Source organism: Gekko japonicus, unplaced genomic scaffold, assembly GCF_001447785.1.
Source record: "Gekko japonicus isolate JY-2015 unplaced genomic scaffold, Gekko_japonicus_V1.1 scaffold2051, whole genome shotgun sequence".
In the NCBI taxonomy this organism is placed as follows: domain Eukaryota; kingdom Metazoa; phylum Chordata; class Lepidosauria; order Squamata; family Gekkonidae; genus Gekko; species Gekko japonicus.
In genome coordinates, this window is record NW_015174330.1 from 18403 (window position 1) to 29196 (window position 10794).

Here is a 10794-nt window from a genome sequence, read left to right on the forward strand (position 1 = left end):
AACGTATTGTCATTATTTTGGTTGAACTGGAGTCAGCTTCATTGCGCCCTCACACGCGGCGATGGATCACAAGCACTTCTACCGATCCTTTCCTTCAGAGGAGAAATACTCTATGTTATATCATCCTAGAAAAGAGCAAGAGTCCAGTAGCACCTTAAAGACTAAGAAAATTTGTGGCAGAGAATGAGTTTTCATGAGTCTCGGTGACGCACGGAAGCTCATCCCCTGCCACAAATTTTCTTAGTCTTTAAGGTGCTACTTTTTATATTTTATTTTTTTGCCAGTTCTTCCCTTCTCACCGCTGACCCCCCCACGTAGACTTGCCAAGTCCCCCCGGGGGGCGGGGAAACCCCCGCCCCAGAGGCCCGTTCCCCGCCGGTGGCGGATCGGGCCCGGGGGGAGCCCCACCCTGACGTGCGCGTCACCCAGAAGTGGTGACGTGTGTGCGGTGCGCGCTTGCTTTGTGCGCGAGCTCCAGACGCCAGCCGGGAGTCCCCCGCTGCAGCGCGACGTTCGACTTGGCAACCCTACCCCCACGTCACACCCTGTGCTATCACCGGGGCCCGCCAGAGGCAAACCTTTCACGTGCCACAGTGCGTTACAGCAAGAGAGAGGAGGCCAGAAAGTTCCATTTGTCTTGCTGATTTCCACTGGTGCAACTTTGGATCAGTGTCCCCTCTAAGCTGAGTTAGTGTGAGCTAGCTCACAGTTTCTTAGCCTCCGGCTCACACATTTCTGTCTTAGCTCAGGAAGGAGGGCTCCAGAGCAAACAAATGTATGCAGCAGCCAAATTGCTTGCTCACCACTTGAATGCCAGTCGCTCACAAAGTGGATTTTTTTGCTCACAAGACTCCACAGCTTAGAGGGAGCATTGCTTTGGATCCCGCCAGTGTTAGCATTAGCTAAACAAGACAGTCCTAAACAGTAGGTAGCCCTTGTGGGCCAAAACTTGTTCACCCATAGACAAAGCGCCAGTAGTGCGTGGCTGGTAGTGAAATTTGTGAGTCTTTAAGGCGCTACTAGACTCTTGCTCTTTTCAGTTGCTACAGATGAGCAAATACGGCTACCCATCTTGACCTGTATCATCCTAGAGTCAGACCCAAATGAATATATCATCCTGAAGGCTCCCAAGGGAGGCGAAAAATACCCCAAATTTTTCAGGCCAGGGAGGGCAAGCATTCCTTTGGACTTACAGGGCTCCATCAGAATTAGAAATCTATTTATCCACAGATCCTATTCTGTTTTTGCAGTCACTGGGTATCTTTGATCCCACGACTGCTCTAGGGAGAACATATTTTGTCCTCCTAAATGTTTGAAAGGAACCAATTTTTAGCCTTGCATTTTGATCTTGTATTCGTCTTGGCTAGAGCCGAAATGGATATCTGAAATTTGCCAAAATTGCCACCACAACCCCACTTTACACTGTGAATTCATATCATGGATGTGAAGTGTTTCCTCCAAATTCACATAATGTAGACTTGCTAGCATCTCTTCATTGCTTCGGCAGGTATTTCCCCCCTCTTTATTTACACATGCATCTCCTTAGAAACCACCACGCCCTCGTGCTATCCAAATAGCTCACAAAACATGTCAGCAATACGGTGTAATAGGTCCGAGATTTCACAAGCTGTCCAGTACCGTCGATACCAAATAACAATGACATGCTTTCTATCAAATGTTATTTGATCTCAAGTGCCCTTACGTGTCAACTCTCAAATATAATATATGGGTTGGATCCAGGGCAGCATATCCACAGGGGCCAGGACTTCCACCCCCAAGCATTACTTTCTTAACTTCTCCTTGCCACAGCAGCCTCAAATGGGGACACCAAGAGCAGGAATTCAGGGGACATTTTAGGCTGCTGGGGGAGGGGTAAGCCATGGAAGTCTTTCTCCGCGTGCAGAGGTTCTTGCACCCGTGGAAATGTTGCGTTTCATCCCGGCCTGTGCCTGAACACTGTTGATAGGTTATCGCTTGCTAACCATCAACTACTGTCAAATGCGGAACGCCATTGCATGCTAGCTTCTAAATGCAGCCGGGTGCTAAAATGCCCATTTGATGAAACCTGCCAGATACCGCAGGATGTCAAATGCACACGTCACCTGTTGGACCAGGATTTAACAAGTGACGGGGAAAATACCCGGAATATCAAAATTTGGAAAGGACAATTTGGAAGGCATTTTCTCAGAGCCTATTTCTTTCAGCCCCACTCTTGGCTGTAACGGGGACCGTCATTCTCGGGCAAAAGGATCATTCTCTCCCCCCCACACCTCTCTTCCCTGCAGTGAATGTCGTCGTCGTGGTTGACGGGAACTGCATACTCCAGTATACCCACCGGCAGTCTCCTTGTTCCTGCCTCTCTGATGGGGAGCCCCTCTTGCCCCGTCGTCCTCCGCCGACTTATGGTGCCGTGCCTCCCAGCCCCACCATCCCCCGGGGGCCAGCCTGCGGCCAAGAAGCTGGACCACCCCCGTCCCGCAGGATCCGTGGACTCAGTGTCCGCTGTTGCACCAAAGCCTGCCTGGGCGACGAAGAGGAGCACACCGAGCGGCACTTCCACCGGGGGGCAACCTGCAGCCGCCTCACCCCGGTCCCCTTGCCCCGCAGCCCTTCCGGGCCCTGGTTCGGAGTGGGATGTCTCAGCGGGGGCAGGCCAGGGGCCCGGGTGGTGAAGATCTGGGACCGACAGAGATGCCCTTTGCTGGAGGAAGGAGACGTCATCGCTAAGGTGAATGGAGCGGACGTCCGGGACCTGAGCCCTGGAGAAGTGGAAACTGTCTTGCAAGAGCACACCCGAGCCGGGGACGTGATCCTGCTGGTGGAGAGGAAAGGTAAGAGTCACCTGCACGCAGGGCCGGCTCACTCACTAGGCGAACTAGGCAATCGCCTAGAGCGGGCCGGCCCTTAGGGGCGCCAAGCTGCACTCGGCCCCATACTCTGGGAATTTCTTGATTATTTGTGTTTTTCATTCTTCCTAAAATGCATTTATTTTTGAAAATTGGTGGGTGCATGGGGAGGGGGGTGCCAGAAGGGATCCTCGCCTAGGGTGCAAAATAAGCTGGGGCCGGCCCTGCCTGCAAGCAGGACTGGTCTAAAGGGGTTTTTTTGCTGTCTTGTGTCTATGTGTGTGTATGTCTGTGTGTGGAAAGTGCTGTCAAGTCTTTGGTGCTGGGGGGGCGACAGTGGGAGGGCTTCTGGTGTCCTAGCCCCACTGGTGGACCTCCTGATGGCACTGGTATTTCTGCCCACTGTGTGACACAGAGTGTTGGAGTGGATGGGCCCCTGGCCTGACCCAACACTGGCTTCTCTTATGTTCTCTTATGTTCTTAAGTTGCATCCGACTTATAGCAACCCAGGCCTGTAGCCAGGATTTTGTGGCTTGTGGGGCAAAGATTTTTCTGGTGGGGCTGCCATCGTTTACCATTATTTTTCCTGTCTATCTCTAAACAACTGTACTTTTAACTTAAAGTAATCCCTTACCTCGAATCCCTTACCTTGAAAGAGCCCCCGTCCCACTCCCCTCTCAGTTTTTCCTGAATATCTGAATGTCTAACTTTTTTAAAAGCTCTGGGGGAATTCAAAAGCTTTCTTCTTCCCGTCACGGAGGTATGAGATTTGTGTTTCAGGGAGCATCCATTAAAAAACAGCTGCCTCCAGTGAAGAAAGACACTCTTGTCAATTACAGGCGGTCAGGATTGTAATGTCGGGTCTGTTTTGCTGCAGCAAGGTGCAGGAGCGTGCACCTTTTAAAAAAAGTTTTTTTAATTAAAAATTCAGGAGGAAATCTTATGGGGCTAGCCCTTTAAGGAAGGGGGCGGAGTCCCGAATAGACCCACCGTAGCTACAAGCCTGAGCAACCCCATAGGGTTTCAAGGCAAGAGACGTCCAGAGGTGGTTTCTCATTGTCTTCCTCTGCATAGCGACCCTGGACTTCTTAGGTGCTGTCCAATGCTCCCTCTAAGCTGTGGAGTCTTGTGAGCAAAAATTCTACCTTGTGAGCTGCTGGCATTAAAGTTGTGAGCGAGCGATCTGGCTGCTGCATAAGTTAGTTTGCTCTGGAGCCGTTCTTCCTGAGCTAAGACAAAAAATGTGTGCGATGGAGGCTAAAAAACGGTGAGATAGCTCATACTAACTCAGCTTAGAGGAAACTCTCTGGGACTGTCCTATCCAAACACTAACCAGGGTCAACCCTGCTTTAACTTCTGAGATCTGATGAACTGGGTTATTCTGAGCCATCGAGATCAGGGCTTTTGCTGCTTTAGGTGGTTTAAAATATCTCCACTCCATCCTGACACCTCCCCGTGGTACTGTGCAACTTGAAGCATACTTGTGAGGGGCACCCTTCTTTGTTACTTCTCTTAATTTATCTGTTGTTGTTGTTGTTGTTGTTGTTGTTGTTGTTAGCTATTCAGTCGTGTTTGACTCTTGGTGATTCTATGAGCCAGTTCTTTCCACGTTTTCTGATCTTGTACTGTTTCTTTGAGTCATTCCATGCTCAGGCTGGTGTCGACTTTGATGGTGTCTAGCCACCGTGTTCTTTGGCGGCCCGGTTTCCTTCAAAGCCAAGCGTAGTTGCTTTTTCTAGTGAGTTCTTCTGCATGACACAGCTGAAATAAGTTAGTGGCAGTTTTGTGATTTTTTTCCAGTGGCATGTCTGGTTTTATGCACTCCAACACTTGTTTGTTTGTCGGCTTTGGCGTCCAAGGAATGCGCAGGAGCTTTCTCCAGCATCACAGCTCAAATGAGTCGATTTTCCTCCTGTCCACGCCCAAAATCTGTAATCTATCTATTGTTTTTGTTGTTCAGTCACACAATCGAGTCTGACTCTTTGCGACCCCGTGGACCAGATCACGCCAGGCCGTCCTGTCTTCCACTGTCCTCCGGAGTTTGCTCCATTTCATGTTCGTTGCATCCATAACACTGTCTAACCATCTCATCCTTTGCCGTCCCCGTCAATCTTTCCCAGCATCAGGGTCTTCTTCTCCAGCGAGTGCTCCCTTCTCATTGGGTGGCCAAAGTATTTGAGCTTCAGCTTCAGTATCTGGCCTTCCAGGGAACAGTCAGGATTGATTTCTTTTAGGATTGACTGATTTGATCTCCTTGCAGTATCTATTACACAACTGTAATCACCTTCATCAGTCTGGACTAAATACTGTTACTAGGAGCTGTGGCTTAGTGGCAAAGCATCTGCTTGTCATGCAGAAGGTCCCAGGTTCAATCCCTGGCATCTCCAGGCAAAGGATTGGTCTGCGGGTGATGTGAAAGATCTCCACCTGAGACCCCAGTGAGCCCTTGCCAGTCTGAGTAACCAAGAAGATCTTGATGGGGCTGATGACCTGACTCCGTATAAGGCAGCTCCATGCATGTCTCAATGTCATCGCTAATGTAGATTAACCATAATAATCTACAAATGTCGGCCACTCTCCTGGGCCAACATATTCTGCAGAATGAGATGGTAAAGTCCTGAGCTGAAACTTTGCATGATATCACTTTAGAGCAGTGGTTCTCAACCTTTCTAAAGCCGCGACCCTTTAATACAGTTCCTCATGTTGTGGTGACCCCCAACCATAAAATTATTTTCATTGCTACTTCATAACTGTAATTTTGCTACTGTTATGAATCGTAATGTAAATATCTGATATGCAGGATGTATTTTCATTGTTACAAATGTTCCGATGGTCTTAGGCGACCCCTGTGAAAAGGTCGTTCGACCCCCAAAGGGCTCGCGACCCACAGGTTGAGAACCACTGCTTTAGAGTGTTATGGTTGGGACTATCATTTCTGAATTATCTCAGTTGTTTAAAAAACACACGCCCTGCATGTAGAAAAGTAGCTCAGTAGCGGAAGGGTTTAGACACAGCCTTTCTCCCTGATGTGTTGGAGGGAGGCGTTGAAGGGAGGTTTTTTTAAAAACAGGAAATATGTTAAAAAAAATACTCCCCACCTGTGACGTGGAGTGCTCCTGTCCATAATCCAGTTTGGTGTAGTGGTTAGGAGTGTGGACTCTAATCTGAGAGAACCAGGTCTGATTCCCCACTCCTCCACATGCAGCTTCTGGTGTGACCTTGGGTCAGTCACAAGTTCTCTTAGTGAAGGGCGAGGTATAAATCCAATCTCCTCCTCCTCCTCCTCCTCTTCTTCTTAGTCTTCCTCCTCCTCCTCCTCCTTAGGACTCAATCACTTCATTCACTGATACACACAGATCCAGCCTTGGTCTCCTTTCCAACTGTAGCTACATCCTGGTCAGTCAAAGTCCTGAATTGCACCCTCTGGTGGAAGGCAGGGGACATCACCCCAGTTGACAAGTTTCCTCTTGCACGCCTCCCTAAAGAGTCCAAGCAAAAGGGAAGGCAGAGGCACAGGGAGGGTTGCCAGGCTCCAGGTGAGGCCTGGAAATCTCCCAGAATGACAACTAACCTCCAGGCTGCAGAGATCAGTTCCTCTGGAGATAGTGGCTGCTTGGGAGGGTGTAGGCCCTGTTGAGCTGCCTCCCCCACCCGCAACCCCGTCCTCCCCAGGCTCCACCCCCCCCAAATCTCCAGAAGTTTCTATATCTGGAGTAGGCAGCCCTAAGTCACAGAGAGCGGGCGTTGCCTCTCTGTGCCCCTTCCTTCAGAGGTGAGGCAGGTCACAACTACAGACAGGGCATTCTCAGTGGTGGCACCTCACCTTTCCCCTTGAGGCTTGCCCGGGGCATTCTTTACTGTCGTTTAGGTGCCAGGCCAAAACATTTCTTTCTTACCCAGGCTTTTAACTGTGGGTTTTTATGAGCTGCTTCTAGTCTGAGGTCTGTTTTACAGATACTTTTAGGCAGGAGCTCATTAGCATAGCTCATTAGCATAACTTATTTGCATATCCCACACCCCCTGACATCACGGGGAAGTGTGTCAGAAGGAAACACCCACCGCTCAGGCTCCACTGGACTGTTTTGGGTTGCTAGCTTTTTTGGGGGGGGGAACGTGCAGATCTGTCCTGGCAGAGGAGGGAGAGCTTGTACCTGAATAAAACTTGGTCTTAAAGGTGCCACTGGACTGTTTTGGACCGGGGGGCCGGGAGGGGGCTGTGCAACTTACCTGGCTGCTTCTTGCTTTGACTGGGAGCAGGGGGTGGGGCTTGTTGCATGTGCCCGCCCCTTGGGCTCTTTACTTCCGGAGCTCCGCTCCTGTGCGCTCCCGCAGGAAATGACCCCTTTTAGGGTACTTAAAGGCGGGTTTGTGCTGCTTTTATGATAGTGGACCGTCCTTAGTGGCTTGTGTTGGTTTTATATTGATAGTGGGGTTTTTAAAATTATTTTATGCCATTGTGCTACTTGTAAGCATCCACAAGCAGAACTCTGCAGAGGCAGCGTATAAATTTCTTCAATGAATAACATAAACCAGCAGCAGAGCTCTCCCTGCAAGACGTTGAAACGAGGCAGGTACGGTGGGGCGGTCATCATAGTTTACTTTCATTTGTCAATAGGGTTGCCAATCCCTAGTTGGGGGGCAGGGGATCCCCTGGTTTGGAGCCCCTGTGCCCCCCCCACTTCAGGACTATCAGAAAGCGGGGGGGGGGATAGCTGCTGGGTGCTGCATTATACCCTAGGGAGACCAGTCCCCATAGGGGATAATGGAGAATCGATCTGTAGATATCTGGGCTTCCGGGGGGGGCTGTTTTTTGAGGTAGGGGCACCAAATTTTCAGCACAGCTGCTGGGGCCTCTCCTCAACCCCCCCCCCAAAGTTACAAAAACATTGGACCAGGGGGTTTCAATTCTATGAGTCCCAAAAGAAGCTCTCCCCATCCTCCATTATTTCCAATGGAGGGGAAGCATTTAAAAGGAATGCGGTCCCTTTAAATGTGATGGCAGCTCAGCTCACCCGGAACTCACTTAGAGTTCCCTCTCCCAGAGCCTCCCTCCCCTCTCCTGGAGCCTCCTGGTAAGTCCCCCCCCCCCTTGTCGGCCTCACCTGGCAACTCTAGTTGTCGGGCTGATCCTGACGACAGGAGACACCCACGGGCAGAAGCTCTGGCCACTGAGGAGGAGGAGGACTATTATTATTACTACTGTGAAGCTGGTGTCCCGAAGCACGAGCTGCGAGCCAAGCTGTCACCAGTCCGAATGTCACATCTGCCACACATTCACGAAGACCTCTGCATCTTTTGTGGCGATTGTGTTTTCTGTGGGTACATCGATGTCTTTTACAGCAAAGGCGTAAAATATGATGTGGTGGGAAGTGCCACCAAGTCGCAGCCCACTTATGGGGACCCTGTAGGGTTTTCAGGGCAAGAGAAGGGCAGAGGTGTTTTGACATGGCCTGCCTCTGCATAGTGACCCTGGACTTCCTTGGTGGTCTCCCATACAAGAACTAAGCAGGGCCTACCCTGCTTAGCTTCTGAGGAAGGTCAGTAGTTCGGAAGCCAAGACCTCTGCATCTTTTGAGGCAATTGTGTTTTCTGTGGGTACATCGATGTCTTTTACAGCAAAGGCGTAAAATATGATGTGGTGGGAAGTACCATCAAGTCGCAGCCCACTTGTGGTGACCCCGTAGGGTTTTCAAGGCAAGAGAGGGGCAGAGGTGTCTTGCCATGGCCTGCCTCTGCATAGTGACTCTCGAATTCCTTGGTGGTCTCCCATACAAGAACTAAGCAGGGCCTACCCTGCTTAGCTTCTGAGGAAGGTCAGTAGTTCAGGACCCGAGTGTGCCGCATGACGGAGTGAGCTCCCGTCTCTGGCCCCAGCTCTTGCCAACCTAGTCATCCGAAAGCAAGAAACTGCAAGTAGATCAAGAGGTACCACTTCGCTGGGAAGGTAACAGCGTTCCGTGCGCCTAGGCATTTAGTCATGCCGGCCACATGACCACGGAAAAAGTCTTCGGACAGCGCTGACTCTTTGGCTCAGAAATGGAGATGAGCACCACCCCCTAGAGTTGGATTCGAGCAAGAGAAACCTTTACCTTTATATGACAGCATCTGTTTATCTTGGGACAAGTGTGGGGCAAAACCGGGGTGACCTCAGTGTAATGTGGAAGTAAAAAATACCCCAAAATCACATGTAAATAAAGATAATTACAGGGGTGAACTTGCATGTAGTGTAGAATGTAAGTTTAGGGACAGGGTTGAACCAGGATTTAAGGTCTAGTGCGGAAAGGACCGATGTGTTGGTCCATGAAGCAGGAGTGTAAAACCAGGATTTCAATGGGAAACTGAAGTCTAGCTGCTCCCACGTGGCCTCCGGGAAGCTATGATTTTGGCAACCTCAACCCGTCATCTGTAGTAAGGGCATAATCAGCCTCTCGTTAAGAAATACAGAGATAATGGATGCAAATTGAGCTCTCCAACTGCCTAGAAATAGAAAAAACGCCAGCTGATCTATTTGGCTAGTTATGCAGCACCAGCAATTTACATGGCACTTTATGCGGTAAGCCAAAAAAGGCAGGTCTTATGTCTGCTTTCCTGTTGCTCCTCCCTAAGGGCTTGTCGGTACAACCCTTTGCAAAACCACTTCCCTGAGAGCTGCCTCAGGCACGTGAAAAATCACGAATGCCACGAATAACACTGTCCAGGGAAGTACTCCCATTCCCACATGTGGAGCAGCCAGGCCCCCTTTGAGTGCTTGGAAACTGTCACCGTTCAGAGTGCTACCTTGAAACGTGGTCTGTGCATGACTAACGAGAAACCACAAGATCATAGAATCATAGAGTTGGAAGGGACTTCCAGGGTCATCTAGTCCAACCCCCTGCCCAATGCAGGAAATACCCAAATACCCCACACAATCACACACACCCCAGTGACCTCTGCTCCATGCCCAGAAGATGACAAAAATACCCTTTAGGATCCCCGGGCAAACTGATGTTTACGGGGCAAACAAAAGCAGGTCCTCCAATCCTACAGAAAGTAGAGCTGAAATGGAATTTCAACCGTCACCCAAAAAATGCAATGATTTTTTAGAAAAAGATTTTGCAGTTCAGCTTTTGATGACGTCAGCGGCAACACGTGCATTTCACAATTCAGTGTTGACGTCAACGCTTGCCAGTTTGATTGTTTCAATTCTATAACATATTCAGAGGGGGGGGTTGCTGTTTGGTTAACAATGCAATTCTTTCCCGGGAGCATGCCTCACTGAACAGACCTGAACAGGATTCTAAGAAGACTTGCTTAGGATTGCTCTCCAAATGAATGATTGAAGTTAGCACAGAATGTGTTAAATGCTACTACACATCAGTTATTGTTGCTGTTGTTCAGTCGCACAGTCGAGTCCGACTCTTCGCGACCCCCATGGACCAGATCCCGCCAGGCCCTCCTGTTATTAGATACTGCCAAATGCTGACTGTTGTATATCAGATACGATCTATTGCATGTTACCTGCCGAAAACTATCCACAGTTTCCTGGCCCTGTAAGTCTGTCTGACAGTTACTCTGTCTCCCTCCCAAAGGGGGGGGGGGAACTAGCAGAGTTAGGGTGTATGCAGATGTTTTTTAAAAACCAGACCTCTAAAGCCCTGCACAGTTGTAATAGCAGGTGTGGGTATATAACAGGGGTGGCCAAACTCGCTTAACGTAAGAGCCACATAGAATAAACGTCAGATGTTTGAGAGCCGCAAGACATGAACAAATATTACGCGTTTTACTGGGAAATATGCAGATTTGCTTTTTATCAACATTAAACTAGACTGCCAAAAATAATAAAAGCAGATATTGATAATGATATTTATTTGTCCAGTGACATTTATTTGTTTGCTCATAATATTCCGCTTCCCCAGCCGCCCTGCCGGGAGCCACACAATATGTGCGAAAGAGCCGCATGTGGCTCCCG

At 49.5% G+C, this 10794-nt stretch overlaps 1 non-coding gene across 1 annotated transcript; it reads left to right on the top strand.

Moving 5' to 3' along the window:
* Positions 1–5161: 5161 nt before the first annotated feature.
* TRNAD-GUC lies at positions 5162–5233 on the top strand. The gene has a single exon. It is a non-coding gene; the product is annotated as a tRNA-Asp (tRNA).
* The last annotated feature ends 5561 nt before the right edge of the window (positions 5234–10794 follow it).